Source organism: Somniosus microcephalus, unplaced genomic scaffold, assembly GCF_052327205.1.
Source record: "Somniosus microcephalus isolate GS21.2 unplaced genomic scaffold, FLI_Smic_1.0 unresolved_chr1, whole genome shotgun sequence".
NCBI classification, from domain to species: Eukaryota; Metazoa; Chordata; class Chondrichthyes; order Squaliformes; family Somniosidae; genus Somniosus; species Somniosus microcephalus.
This window is the reverse complement of record NW_028225179.1, coordinates 41,219,632-41,232,242: the sequence shown is the minus strand read 5'-3', so window position 1 is coordinate 41,232,242 and position 12,611 is coordinate 41,219,632. Positions and strand designations below refer to the sequence as shown.

Sequence of the window (12,611 nt, the reverse complement as noted above, 5' to 3'; positions counted from 1 at the left end):
CTACCACCACTCTTCCTGGGCCACATGTCCCATACGCCCCAATCTGAGTTGGTGCTTTGAAACCAGTCGATACATTTAGACCTGCGAGACCTCCCGACAGTCAAGCTCTGCGAAAGCAGAGCCGGCCTTCGGAACCAATGCAGCCCGATTCAGAAAATTCCTTATGAAATGAAGCTTCAAACATTTCAAACAAATCGTTTTATTGACATAATATACAAGTTTTACAGAGAGAGACTTGTACAGCCTCAGTGGTGCAACTCAAAACTCAGAATGTTCAATTCTTCTGCTTCGGGAGAGGGAGAGATGAATTATGAGTTGGTGTCCTCCTTGTTTTTTTTCTGGTCAGTCTTCCAGATCTCCACTCCGTTTGTCTGTCTCCTGGACTGTCTCCTGGAATGTGTTCTGCTTTTTACTTTAGAATGGCTGCTCTTGTACCATTGCTGCTGACAGAAACAAGCCTTCCAGTGACTTTCCATTCTCTCTCTCCCACGGTTACACAGACTGATGCTACCGGACAGCACCGAGTGTATGTGAAGGGACCTCAGAGACTGTCGAGGCCTCCTTATCTGGAGCTTCCAGACATTCTGCAGAAAACTTTTGGAATTCAGACAGCAAACCTTCTTGAAGTAAGTGATCCAGTTGTCTCGGCAATCCTTTAGCTTCCTTAAAACCGGCATTGAAAAATCCAAAATCCTCCGAGAGGGAGCAAATTGAAGAAAATAAATTATTTGAAGTAGTTAATTATCATAATAAGAAAACGCGCTGCGAGCAGGGTTCGAATTGCGCGGGAAAACCCCACTGGATTTCAAGTCCAACGCCTTAACCACTCGGCCATCGCAGCTGCGAAGATATCGGCTACAGGATACTAAATTCTCAAATCGCTGACCCTGTTTATTGTTGGCGATGACGGTTTCGTGATATTTAATTTGCTGCAAATTCAGCAAGTCCAGAAGAATCGCAGCGATCATTACAATAAAAGAAAACTTCCGATATTTAACGGTATGTAAGATGTTGAGAACAGTATGGAATATTCTGCAGGGTAATGAAAATAAACAGCAGAAACATTGTGTTCTGCTCCCACATGACACAGATCAGCCACAGCCTCTGCTCCCTGCCCGCCGGCTGCAGAAACCTTGTCTCCAGATTACAAACTGATTCTAGGTCGGAGATAAATATTCAGGGTAGAGCCTAAACACAGCGGTGGGATCAAATAATAAAGCAGTTATTATAGACCAGAGACAGCGATAAATGTCCTATATTGCCCACATGCATCAATTTGTGAATCTGACATTAAATGGGTTGAAATACAGTGGGGGGTTTAAAGTAGATTCGGGGCCAATAGTTTCCAAGTTGATCTTTCCTGTGTCTCTCTTGCCTCTCTGCCCCCTTCCTCCCACAGGCTGCCGGTTTTTAAACCTTGTTTTAAATCTGCTGCTTGCTGGGCCAGTGCATTCTACAGTCTCACAACCGTTTCTACCAATACCCTTTCAGTGCTTGACTTCTCTGCTTATTATTTATGAATCACCTTGAGGTGCAATGGTGGCGTTTGTGACGTCAGATTAAAAGGCAGGCTATTCTTTTGCACAGAATTGAAACTGAAACTTTTAAGATGGAATATTGTATTTGCTGCATCACAGTAAACAATATCGTGTTATAACTGTTGGCTTATTTGTTAACCAGTGTCAGAGGAAGAGTTGTCTGATCCCCCCATTTATTTCATATAAGACACAAACATAGGGTAATCATTCAGAATCACCTCACAGATTGACACTGAGATAAATTAAGCGGGAGGTACAGAGAGCAATGGGACATATGGCGGAATAGACAAGAGAGCTGGAGAAATAAGAAACGGCCTGAGAGTCCAGAAGACTGCGACCGGAAGCTGATAGACATCAGTGAGTGGGGGCGAGAAATTGCGCCAGCATTGGGTCCCGTGGCTTAGCTGGTCAAAGCGTCTGTCTAGTAAACAGGAGATCCTGAGTTCGATTCCCAGCGGGGCCTATTTTTATAGAATCTCCAGGGGTGAGTTTCTTCTCGTGTGAAAAGGCGACAATTCTTTTAAAAGTAACTGTGCCTGCACCAGTTCCCATTCTGGATGAAGGCTCCAGTGGCTGCGAGGCCTGCGTTGAATTTCACCACCACCTTCTCAAGGCCAATGAGGGATGGGCAATAAGTGCTGGCCTTGTCAGCGATGCTCACATACCAGGAGGGAATAAAAAGAATAGCATTGCCACGCACGATACCGCTTAATAAAGGGATTGTTGATGAAGAGTATGACTCACTAGATGCTGTTTGACCCAATCAATGCTTCCTATATCATATATTTTTATTTTGAACTTTGCAGCGAGCATTTCTTTGGTAAAACCCGAAAAAAACATAATTGTGGCAGCGGTGGGATTTGAATCCACTCCCCTGAAAAGACTGAAAATTAAATCCAGCGCTTTAGAACGCTCAGCCAGGCTAACACGTCATTGCTATCTCACATGCTGGGGACTGACAACTGAAAGTTGACTTTCCTGTTGCTTTTGCTTTGGGTCCAGGGATTTGCATTGAGAAAGAAGGAAAGAAAAGATCTCTCTGTGCTGTGTTTACGGGGCGCGGTGGTTGAGAGGTTAAGGAGATGGACCGTTGATCGACTCCGTTCTACACGCAGGGTTTCGAGTTCTAGCGTTGTTGCATTTCAGACTAGATTTTTTTTCATTACTTCAACACATCCAAGGCTCCTGCAGCTGAGTGCCATCTTTGCCCAATCCGCAGTGGGGAGTTTTGTTTTGCTGCCTCGCTCTATTTTCTCAAATCAGCAAGGAGCTCATTCCCGCCCAAACTGTTCCTTGCACGGAGATGTTGAAATTGTAAGTTATGACCCACGTGAAGTATCAGTCACAGTGGGCAGTGATGTCCTGGTAAAATGAATATTTCTTCACAGATGCTGCCTGAGCTGCTGAATATTTCCAGCTTTTTCTGTTTTTAATTTTGTGCTTTCACTGTAGCAGTTTACCTGACAACACAAAACTTGCCTCAAGAGCGGAGCTCCAAGCAAAACGTTTCGGTGGTCTTCTCACACACAAAGTCCACTTAACTTTCCTACACACACTGTGAAGTCAGCCGGTTCCGCCCATATTGGCCTGAGCCACGGCATTCAAAACACTCTTTGCACCTGGTATCAGGGAGTCTAAAAGTTTCTCAGAGGGGATTGCGAGAGCAAAGGTCAGCTCAGAGGATGAGAGGGAATTGAAGGGTTCCTGAGATAGTATCAAGGGGGTATGAGGGCTTTGAGTGGATACCAGAGAGAGTAGTGGACTCTGTGGCGGTATCAGGGAGGTTAGAGACTCTCAGGATGTATCAGAGCGCGTAAGGGACGCTTCGGATGTTTCAAAGAGTGTAAGAGACACTGAGGATCTATCAGCGAGGGTGAGCAATGCTATGGAGATATCAGAGTGGGTAATGAACACTCAGGTTGTATCAGAAAGATTGAGGGACACTTGGGAGGTAGCAGAGAGATTATGAGATGCGGAAGCGGTGTCAGAGAGGCTGGTGGAACAAGAGTTGTTTTTTTTATAATTATCACATTTCTAAACGTCAACATAGTTACTAAATCAAATGTTGAATGCGAATGGAACAGATAGTCTACCGTACCCCACGTGGGGCAATGAGAAGGTAGAATCGTGCCGGACTGGACATTTTCAGACCTCAGAAATACATTTATAACTGACACAGATCACCCACCAATACATTAATAACAAGCTGAAGTGCCCGGCGGTGCCGAGGCTTTTTCGAGGGAATGTTGTTGTTGGAAGAGAGAGAGAGAGCGATTGGGGGGAAGAGAGAGAGTGACTGGGGGGAAGAGAGAGAGCGACTGCGGGAAGAGAGAGAGCGACTGGGGGGAAGAGGGAGAGCGACTGGGGGGAAGAGAGAGAGCGACTGGGGGAAAGAGGGGGGAAAAGAGAGGGGGGAAGGGGAGGGGGGAAGGGGAGGGGGGAAGGGGGAAGGGGGAAGGGGAGGGGGGAAGGGGAGGGGGGGAAGGGGAGGGGGGAAGGGGAGGGGGGGAAGGGGAGGGGGGAGGGAAGGGGGAAGGGGGGAAGGGGAGGGGGGAGGGAAGGGGGGAAGGGGGGGAAGTGGAGGGGGGAAGGGGGGGAAGTGGAGGGGGAAGGGGGGAAGGGGAAGGGGAGGGGGACGGGGAGGGGGAAGGGGGGGAAGGGGAAGGGCGGGAAGGGGAAGGGGGAAGGGGAGGGGGAAGGGGAGGGGGAAGGGGGAAGGGGAGGGGTAAGGGGAGGGGGAAGGGGGAAGGGGAGGGGGAGGGGGAAGGGTGGAAGGGGAGGGGGAGGGGGGGAAGGGGAGGGGGGAGAGGGAGGGGAAGGGGAGGATAAGGGGGAGAATCCCCGAGGCCCCCTGATCCCCGAGGCTCGCCCCCCCCGAGCTCCCGAGCCCCCTGATCCCCGAGGCTCGTCCCCCCCGAACTCCCGAGCCCCCTGATCCCTGCCCCCCCGAGGCTCACCCTGGCACCCCCCACCAACCCCACCACCGATCTCCGGATACCCGATCTTCCAAACACCGGCCCCCCGCCCTCCGGAGCCCCGCCCTCCCGAGCTGGCTTCAAGACCGCCGATTGCGGCTGTGAGAGACGGCTGGCGGACCCGGTTGCCGGGGTAACCCTTCCCGCTCACCAAGCCCCGGCCGCGATCCGCACTCCCGAGAGCCCCGCCGACCCCCCGCCCGAGCCGAGCGGGGAACAGAGAGACGCCACGTCTCAGCTGCTCCTGCTGGCCCACCCTGACCCTCGTGGCTGACGCCGTTGCCCCGGGTAACGTGACACCGGGGGGTGCGGGGGGGGGGGGCGCTGGTGAGGAGCTTAGCAGAAACCGTGGGACAATTACCTAGCTTGGGCTTGGCTGTGCAAGAAAGGCCCAGGCTTTCAGGCCTAACAAAAACGGGGAAAGGTAGGAAAAAGAATCTTCAGGTTAGAGAAAATACTTACAAATGAGTCTAGTTTTTTTTAAAACAATTTAATAAAACAATTTTATTTTGCTGGAAATGTATATTTGAAAAGAAAGAAGCAGAAAGCAGGAAAAAAATGGAAGCAAGATGGCGGCTACTCACCTCAGTTCAGAACGATAAGGCCCGCCCACACAAGCACCGATTGGTCGACCGTCAGGTCACCAAACCTCGAGGTCACTCTGTCGCTAATGAGCGGATAATGAGATGCTAATGAGCGGAATGTTGAAGGTTTTTCGGATACCGCGGGCGCGATTTTTGCCCGGCTGAAACGTAAATACGCTTTAGACCGTTTTGGAAGAGGTAAGCTTTCTTTTGACGTAACGCACGCGTAGGTACGCTCTATAACTTTCGAGCGCATACCAGACAGACGCACACGTGAGGACAGACAGAAGGACAGACAGACAGAAGGACAGACAGACAGAAGGACAGACAGATCGACCGCTTTATATATATATAGATAATACAGACACATCTAAGTATATCAGCAAACTACAGAGACGCAAAATCACTTGCATTCAGCACAACAGCAACTCACAAATACATCTTTATCTAACATGGACACATCCGATTATATTTACAAGGACCACAGGTAATTGATTGCTAAGAAAGACATTAATTGATGTCTTTAAAGGCTTGACATCAATATCGTGGTTTGCAGTGACCTTCTTCCAGAACCGTTGGAGATTGTTGTGGACTGATTTCGGTCCCGTCCGATAACCTCTTGCGTGGATTACTGCAAATTTGAGCATAATGGATTGATTCCACGGGCCCTGTTCTGTTTACTCCTAACACAATTCATACTTACAACCAATAAAACAAATCTGCCGTGGATGGAAGTCGGCTTCGTTTTCTGGAAGCAATAATCAAAAGGGCCGAAAAATGACCTCTCGCAAAATCGTGCTATATAAACAAAGGATTAAACGTCAGAAGTGGGATGCGAGCCCACACCTCCAGGAGCAACCCCGACCTAAACACCTGAGACCGACTGGTCATCCTGACTTACTGTTCCAATCCTACTCACGTCCCCTCCCTCACCTCTTTTTCTGGAACATTGATGACTGTATCGGTGCTGTTTCCTGCTCTCGCCCTGAACTAGAAAATTTCCTTCACTTTGTTTCCAATTTCCACCCGTCCATCACCTTCACATGGTCCATCTCTGACTCTTCCCTTCCCTTCCTCGACTTCTAAGTCAACATCTCTGTGGATAGGTTACTGACAAACATTCACTATAAGCCCACTTCCTCCCACAGCTACCTGGACTACACTCCCTCACACCCTGCTTCCTGTAAGGACTCTCTTCCATTCTCCCAGTTTCTCCATCTGCACCACATCTACTCTGACGATTCCCCCTTCCATACTAGTTCCTCTGACATGTCTTCATTTTTCCTCAACTGAGGATTCCCCTCTACTGTGGTTGACATGGCCCTTAGCCATGCCCGTTCTATCTCCCGAACTTCTGCCCTCACCTCTGCCCCTCCCTCCTGCAACCACCATAGGGTTCCCCTACGCTTTCACCCCAACAGCCTCCACATTCAACGGATCATCCTCCACCATTTCTGCCACCTCCAGCGTGATCCCACCACCAAACAAATCTTCCCCTCACCTCCCCTTTCACCATTCTGAAGGGACCGCTCCCTCCGCGATACCCTGGTCCACTCCCCTATCACCCCAATCACCTCTTCCCCTTCACCCGTCACCTTCCCGTGCAAGCGCAGGAGATGCAACGCATGCCCTTATACCACCTGCTTCCCACTGTCAGGGGCCCCAAACATCACTTCCAGGTGAAACAGCGATTTACTTGTACTTCTTGCAATTTACTATAGTGTACTCGATGCTCACGATGGGGTCTTCTGTACACTGGGGAGACCAAACGCAGATTGGGTGGCCTTTTGCAGAACACCTCCATTCAGTCCGTAAGGGCGACCCGGAGCTTCGGTCGCCTGTCACTGTCATTTTCCGCTGCACTCCCGCTCAGACCTCACCGTCCTAGGCCTCTTACATTGTTCCACTGAAATTCAAAGTAAGCTCGAAGAACAGCACTTCGTCTTTTGATTAGGCACTTTACAGACTTCTGGACTCAACATAGAGTTCAACAATTTCAGACCATAACTTCGGCACCTAGCATGTATATTTTTTTCCACACTTCTTTTTTGTTTATTTGTGTTTTATTTTCTTCGCTCCCACATGGCAGCTGCCTTTCCTTCTGTCAGGGCAATTTACACTTCATCTAGAGCCATCTTTTGTTTCTTAAGCTGCCCCATTACCAGCTCCTTTTGCCTTGAATATCGGTTAATGTCTCTTACCCTCTACTGCCTCCTATCCTATCACAGACCATCCTTGTTGTTCTTTCATTCCCTCCCCCTTTCCCAGCACCTACACTTGCTTTAAAATCTGTTCTTTCTCCTGCTTTTTTCCAGTTCTGACGATACGTTAACTCTGGTTCTCTCTTCACAGACGCTGGCTGACCTGCTGAGTATTTCCAGCATTTTCTGTTTTTTTCCTGTAACATTATCCAGTGATTTCCTCACTGAGGCAAGTAAAACGTTTCATTTCATTCGGTCCTCGCCAACTGTTGCTGGAAGGCCGATTGACCTGGATTCAATCTCCACGGATTTTATGTCGCTGTGCTCGGTGTATGAGGAGGCTTCGCCAGGCCATATTGTATCTTGCTTCCCAAGGATGGACAGCAATGCGCTGCCTTCGCTGCAGTAGGGTCCCCCAGGGGTGGGTATTAGCACCATCACTTTTCCTGTTATATATAAATGACCTGGACTTGGGTATCGGGAGCAAATTTCAAAGTTTGCTGATGGGTTGGCAACATTTTAAATATTCAGCAGGACAGTATTCGGCATTCGGGATCCTTGATATTATAAACAGGGAAATAGAGAACAAAAGCAAGGAATCTATGCTCAAACTTCATAAAACATCATTTAGGCATAAGGTTGAGTAGTGTGGCAAATTCTGGGCACCACAGTGAGGAAGGATGTAAAGGCCTCAGAGAGTCTGCAGTAGAGATTTACCAGAATGGCACAAGGGATGAAAGACTTCTGTTATGTTTAGAGATGAGGAAACATTAATACGCAGCGATATTTAAGATCTGTAATGCACTGCCTGAAAGGGTAGTGGAAGCAGATTCAATCGTAACTTTGAAAATGCAATATGATAACTACTTGAAAAAAATACTGGGCTATGGTGCAATTGCAGGGGAGTGGGATTAATTGTTTCGCTCTTTCAAAGAGCCGGCACAGGCACGATGGGCCGAATGCCCACTTCTGTGCTGTAATATTCTACCATTCTATAATATCGACCTCCACAACGTCACCTATAGGCGAGAGATGCAAAGTTGTGCACAACTCTGCTTCAGTGGTATCGTGTTCACCAGAGATGGGCTGTAATGCGCTGACTGAGGCCACATTCGCGGCTTCTTGCCAGCAGCGGGTGATTGAAGAGAGCTGCTTTTCGCGGCCTCACTCATTCGGGTTTCTGGAAAACGGCAACAAAACGATGGATTTGATGGCATGTCTGAAATGCAGCTTCGGACAGTTGTTATTAACCGAGGCAGCCCTGCAGGATCTTATAATGATCTCTCAAATATCAACTGAAACCAGTCAGGATGTAAGTATCATTTTGCTTTTCCAAAATAAACGGTGTGACTTTCATTGTGGAAACCTGGATAGAGTCTGGTCTGGCTCACTGCGGAAATATGCATGTCACAGCTAACCAGCTCTCTTGCAACCAGTACAGCCTCCCATTGGCCTTTCGGAGACTTGTCTGCTAAGATGAAATCTGATTTCCGTGAAGCCAATCTCAGGCTTTTACATATTTTTGATGTGCCTGCTTCCGATCGCAGGGTTAATGGTGGGAATGTCAGCTCTGCCCAGCTGGCAATGTTTGTAGCACATTTCCTTTCAGTCAAAACACACGTTGAAACCTGAAACTGTGAGCCAATAATGTAAGGATTACCCGATCGTTCGTAGAACCATTAATTTTTGAGCTCACGGCCGACCGTGTTAACTGATTGTCCCACAGAGGCAAAACCCTTTCCATATTGAAACAATGATTCACCGAGCTACAGCATCAGGTTACAGCAACCAATAAGGATCGAACATATATTACGAATTACGTTCGGTCTGCTGCAGATAAGCGGAGCATTGGGGACTGTATTTTGTACATTCCGAATACCAACGCCCTTTCACGCCAGCCCAAAGTTCGATTCCCATTCTGAGCCCTCTTTCACAGTTCGATGACTTCCATCGTATGTCCAAGTTTGCTGACGGCACCAGGTTAGGCAGCACAGTAAGTAGTGTAGATGGAAGCAGAAATTTGCAAGGGAACATTTATACTTTAAGTGAATGGGCAAAACTGTGGCTGACGGGTGGATTAGAGTAATTTCAAAATGGCAAAATGTTAGGAACTGTGGAGGAGCAGAGAGATTTAATAGTCCACGTAGAGTAATTACTTCAAACTACCGGACACGTACAAAAAAATGCTAGGTTCATGGAATATTAGCCTTAATCTCAAGATGGCGGGAATACAAAGGGGCGGAGGTGCTGCTGGAGGACTACAGGAAAGATAGGGAAATGGTGCAGGGGGAGGAGTAGCCTTAGTGATTCAGGATGAAATCAATTCAATGTTAAGGAGGATATAACGAGAGGTAAACAGACAGTGGAGAATTTATGGTTAGAATTAAGAAATAGGAAACGATTTAAGACTGAGCGATTAAGACAGTGGGATTTGTGTATAGGCTCCCTGGTCGCTGGTCTGAAGTGCTAGATTGTATAAATGCAGCAATTAGACAAGCGCGTCATAAAGGCAGTGTTGTATTAATGGGGGATATTAACTTTCACAGAGATTGGGGTAAGCAGACTAGCACTTATCAGAAAGGTTTTTTAAGTGTGTCCGGGATAGTTTTCTACAACGATATGTCCTAGAACCAAGAAGGGGGCATGCCATATTAGATTTAGTAATGAGTAACAAGCCAGATTTATTCATCAGATTTAGCGTACGTGAAACTGTATTTAATAGTGATCATAACATGTTCGAGTTCACCGCAATGTTTGAGAGGGAGAAATGCAAAGCAGCTACAAAGATTCTACGTTTTGGCAAGGCCGTCTTCAACAAGACAGAGCCTGGCCACAATAAACTGGGCAAATCTGTTCACAAGTAAAACGACAGAAGTGGGAGGTGTTCTGAAATAATTTAAGATGAAATTGAATCAGTTTAAACATCTGAGGGGCAAGAACTTTACTGGCCAAAAAATAGGCATGGGCGGCTAGAGGTAAGAGACCGCATTAAAATAAAAGGAGAAGCAAACACAAATGCAAAACATTGCAGCGATCCTGGTGAATGGGAAAGTTGCAAAGAACAGCAAAGGGTCACAAAGCAGATAGTAAGAGCTACAAAGGGGGAGTATGAAGAGAAAGAGACTGGTGAAATGGGCAGACACATGGCAGATAAAGTTAACGTAGAGAAGTGCAAAGTGATATATTTTGGTCGGAAGAATGAGGAGAGGCAATGTCAACTAAATGGTAGAACTTTAATGGGGCCGATTATTTCGTTTAATCGGCTCCCTCTGCAGACCACTGGCCCCGAAACCACTCAGAATGCTCTCCCCTGCAATTAATTAACCAGCTCTAAATGGTACAATTTGAAAGAGGGTGCACGAACTGGAACACATGGGGTGTGCGCACACAAATCATTGAAGGTGGCAGGATAAGTTGAGAAAGCTGTGTAAACGGATTTGAGATCCTGTCTTTTATTAATAGCTGAATAGAGTGTTAAAGCAAGGAAATTATGCTAAACATTTATAAAGCACTGGTGAGGCCTCACCTGGAGTATTGCGTTCAATTCTGGGCACCACACTTTACGAAAGAAGGCAAGGCCTTGGAGGGAGTGCAGAATCGATTTATTGGAATGGTACCAGGGATGCGGGACCTCATTTATGCAAAGAGACTGGAGAAGCAGGGATTTTTCTCTTTAGAGCAAAGAATGTCAAGAGGAGAGTTGAAAGAAATGTTCAAAGTTATGAATGTATTTGATAGAGATAAAAAGGAGAAACATTAAAAATGTCAAATTAAATGCGATAAATGTCACGAGGCGTAGATGGGGGTCGAACCCATGCTCTTCGGTTTACGAAACCGACGCCTTACCACTTGGCCACTACGCCGTATGTCAGAGTTTAACTTGAGCTTCATTAGTACCGAACCCCGAATCATTTCAATGAGGTTGAAACAGAACAGGCACTTGTACACAGAAATAAACTGAGATAGTGGAGCAGGCAAATAACAGCCTCATTTACATGAATCCCTCAATAAAACCTTTCAGATAATTAGAGAATCATACATCACAGAAGGAGGCCATTTGCCCCGTCGTGCTCTTGAAAGAGCAATCCAATTATTCCCAGCTCTTTCCCCATACCCCTGCAAAATTTTCCAATTCAAGTATTTATCCAATTCCCTTTTGAAAGTTACTATTGAATCTGCTTCCAGCACCATTTCAGGCAGAGCATTACAGATTATAATAACTCGCAATGTAAAAAAATGTTTCCTCATCTGCCCTCTGGTGCTCTTTCCAATTACATTCAGTTTGAGTCCTCTGTTGTCCTCTGGGTGTTGCCAGGACTGGAGAATGTTGGCGTTGAGGAAAGATTGGACAGACTGGAGTTGTTTTCTTTGGAACAGGGGAGGCGGAGGGGAGACTTAATTGAGGTGTATAAAATTATGAGGGGCCGAGCTAGAGTGGATAGGAAGCACCTATTTCAGTTAGCAGAGAGGTCAATAACAAGGAGCCATAGATTTAAAGTAATTGGTAGAAGGATTAGAGGGGTGTTCAGGAGAACGTTTATCACCCAAAGGGTGGTGGAGGTCTGGAACGCACTACCTGAAATGGTGGTAGAGGCAGAAACCCTCATCATATTTGAAAAGTACTTGGATATGCACTTGATGTGCCGTAAACTGCAAGGCTACGGACCAATAGCTGGAAAGTGGGATTAGGCTGGATAGGTCTTTCGTCCAGAGCCGATGGCCCTCCTTCTGTGCCGCAAATTTCTAGGGTTCTATGATTCTAACAGGTAGTGAGTTCTCCTAGGTGTCCTGGGCATATCTGTGTCCGAGAGCCAACATCACCAGTGGGATCTTGCTGTGTAGAAATTGGCACCCGTGTTTTCATACATTACAAGCAGTGACCACGCTTCAAAAAGTACTTCATTTTCTGTAAAGCAATTTTTTAAAAAACATTCGCCATTCATGTGATGTGGGTGTCGCTGGCAATACAAGCATTTATTGACCATCCCCAATTGCCCTTGAGAAGGTGGTGATGAGTGCCTTTTTGAACCACTGCAGTCCGTGAGGTGAAGATACCCAGAGTGCTGTTAGGGAAGGAGTTCCCGGATTTTGACCCAGCGACAATGAAGAAACGACAATATATTTCCAAGTCAGGATGGTGCATGCCTTGGAGGGGAACTTGCAGGCAGTGGTGTTCCCATGCACTAACTGCTCTTGTCCTTCTAGGAGGTACAGGCATCGGTTTTGGGAGGTGCTGTGGAAGAAGCTTTGGCACTTGTGCAGCGCGATTGTTACTTTCCACGTATCAACTCAAGCCTGAATGTTGTCCAGTTC

General features: G+C 47.1%; 2 non-coding genes across 2 annotated transcripts; one reads left to right on the top strand and one right to left on the bottom strand.

The window, feature by feature from the left end:
• The first annotated feature begins 1,927 nt into the window (after positions 1 to 1,927).
• On the top strand, positions 1,928 to 2,001 carry trnat-agu (transfer RNA threonine (anticodon AGU)). Its single transcript has one exon. It is a non-coding gene; the product is annotated as a tRNA-Thr (tRNA).
• Positions 2,002 to 11,089: 9,088 nt separating this feature from the next.
• trnat-cgu (transfer RNA threonine (anticodon CGU)) lies at positions 11,090 to 11,161 on the bottom strand. The gene has a single exon. It is a non-coding gene; the product is annotated as a tRNA-Thr (tRNA).
• Between the last annotated feature and the right edge of the window lie 1,450 nt (positions 11,162 to 12,611).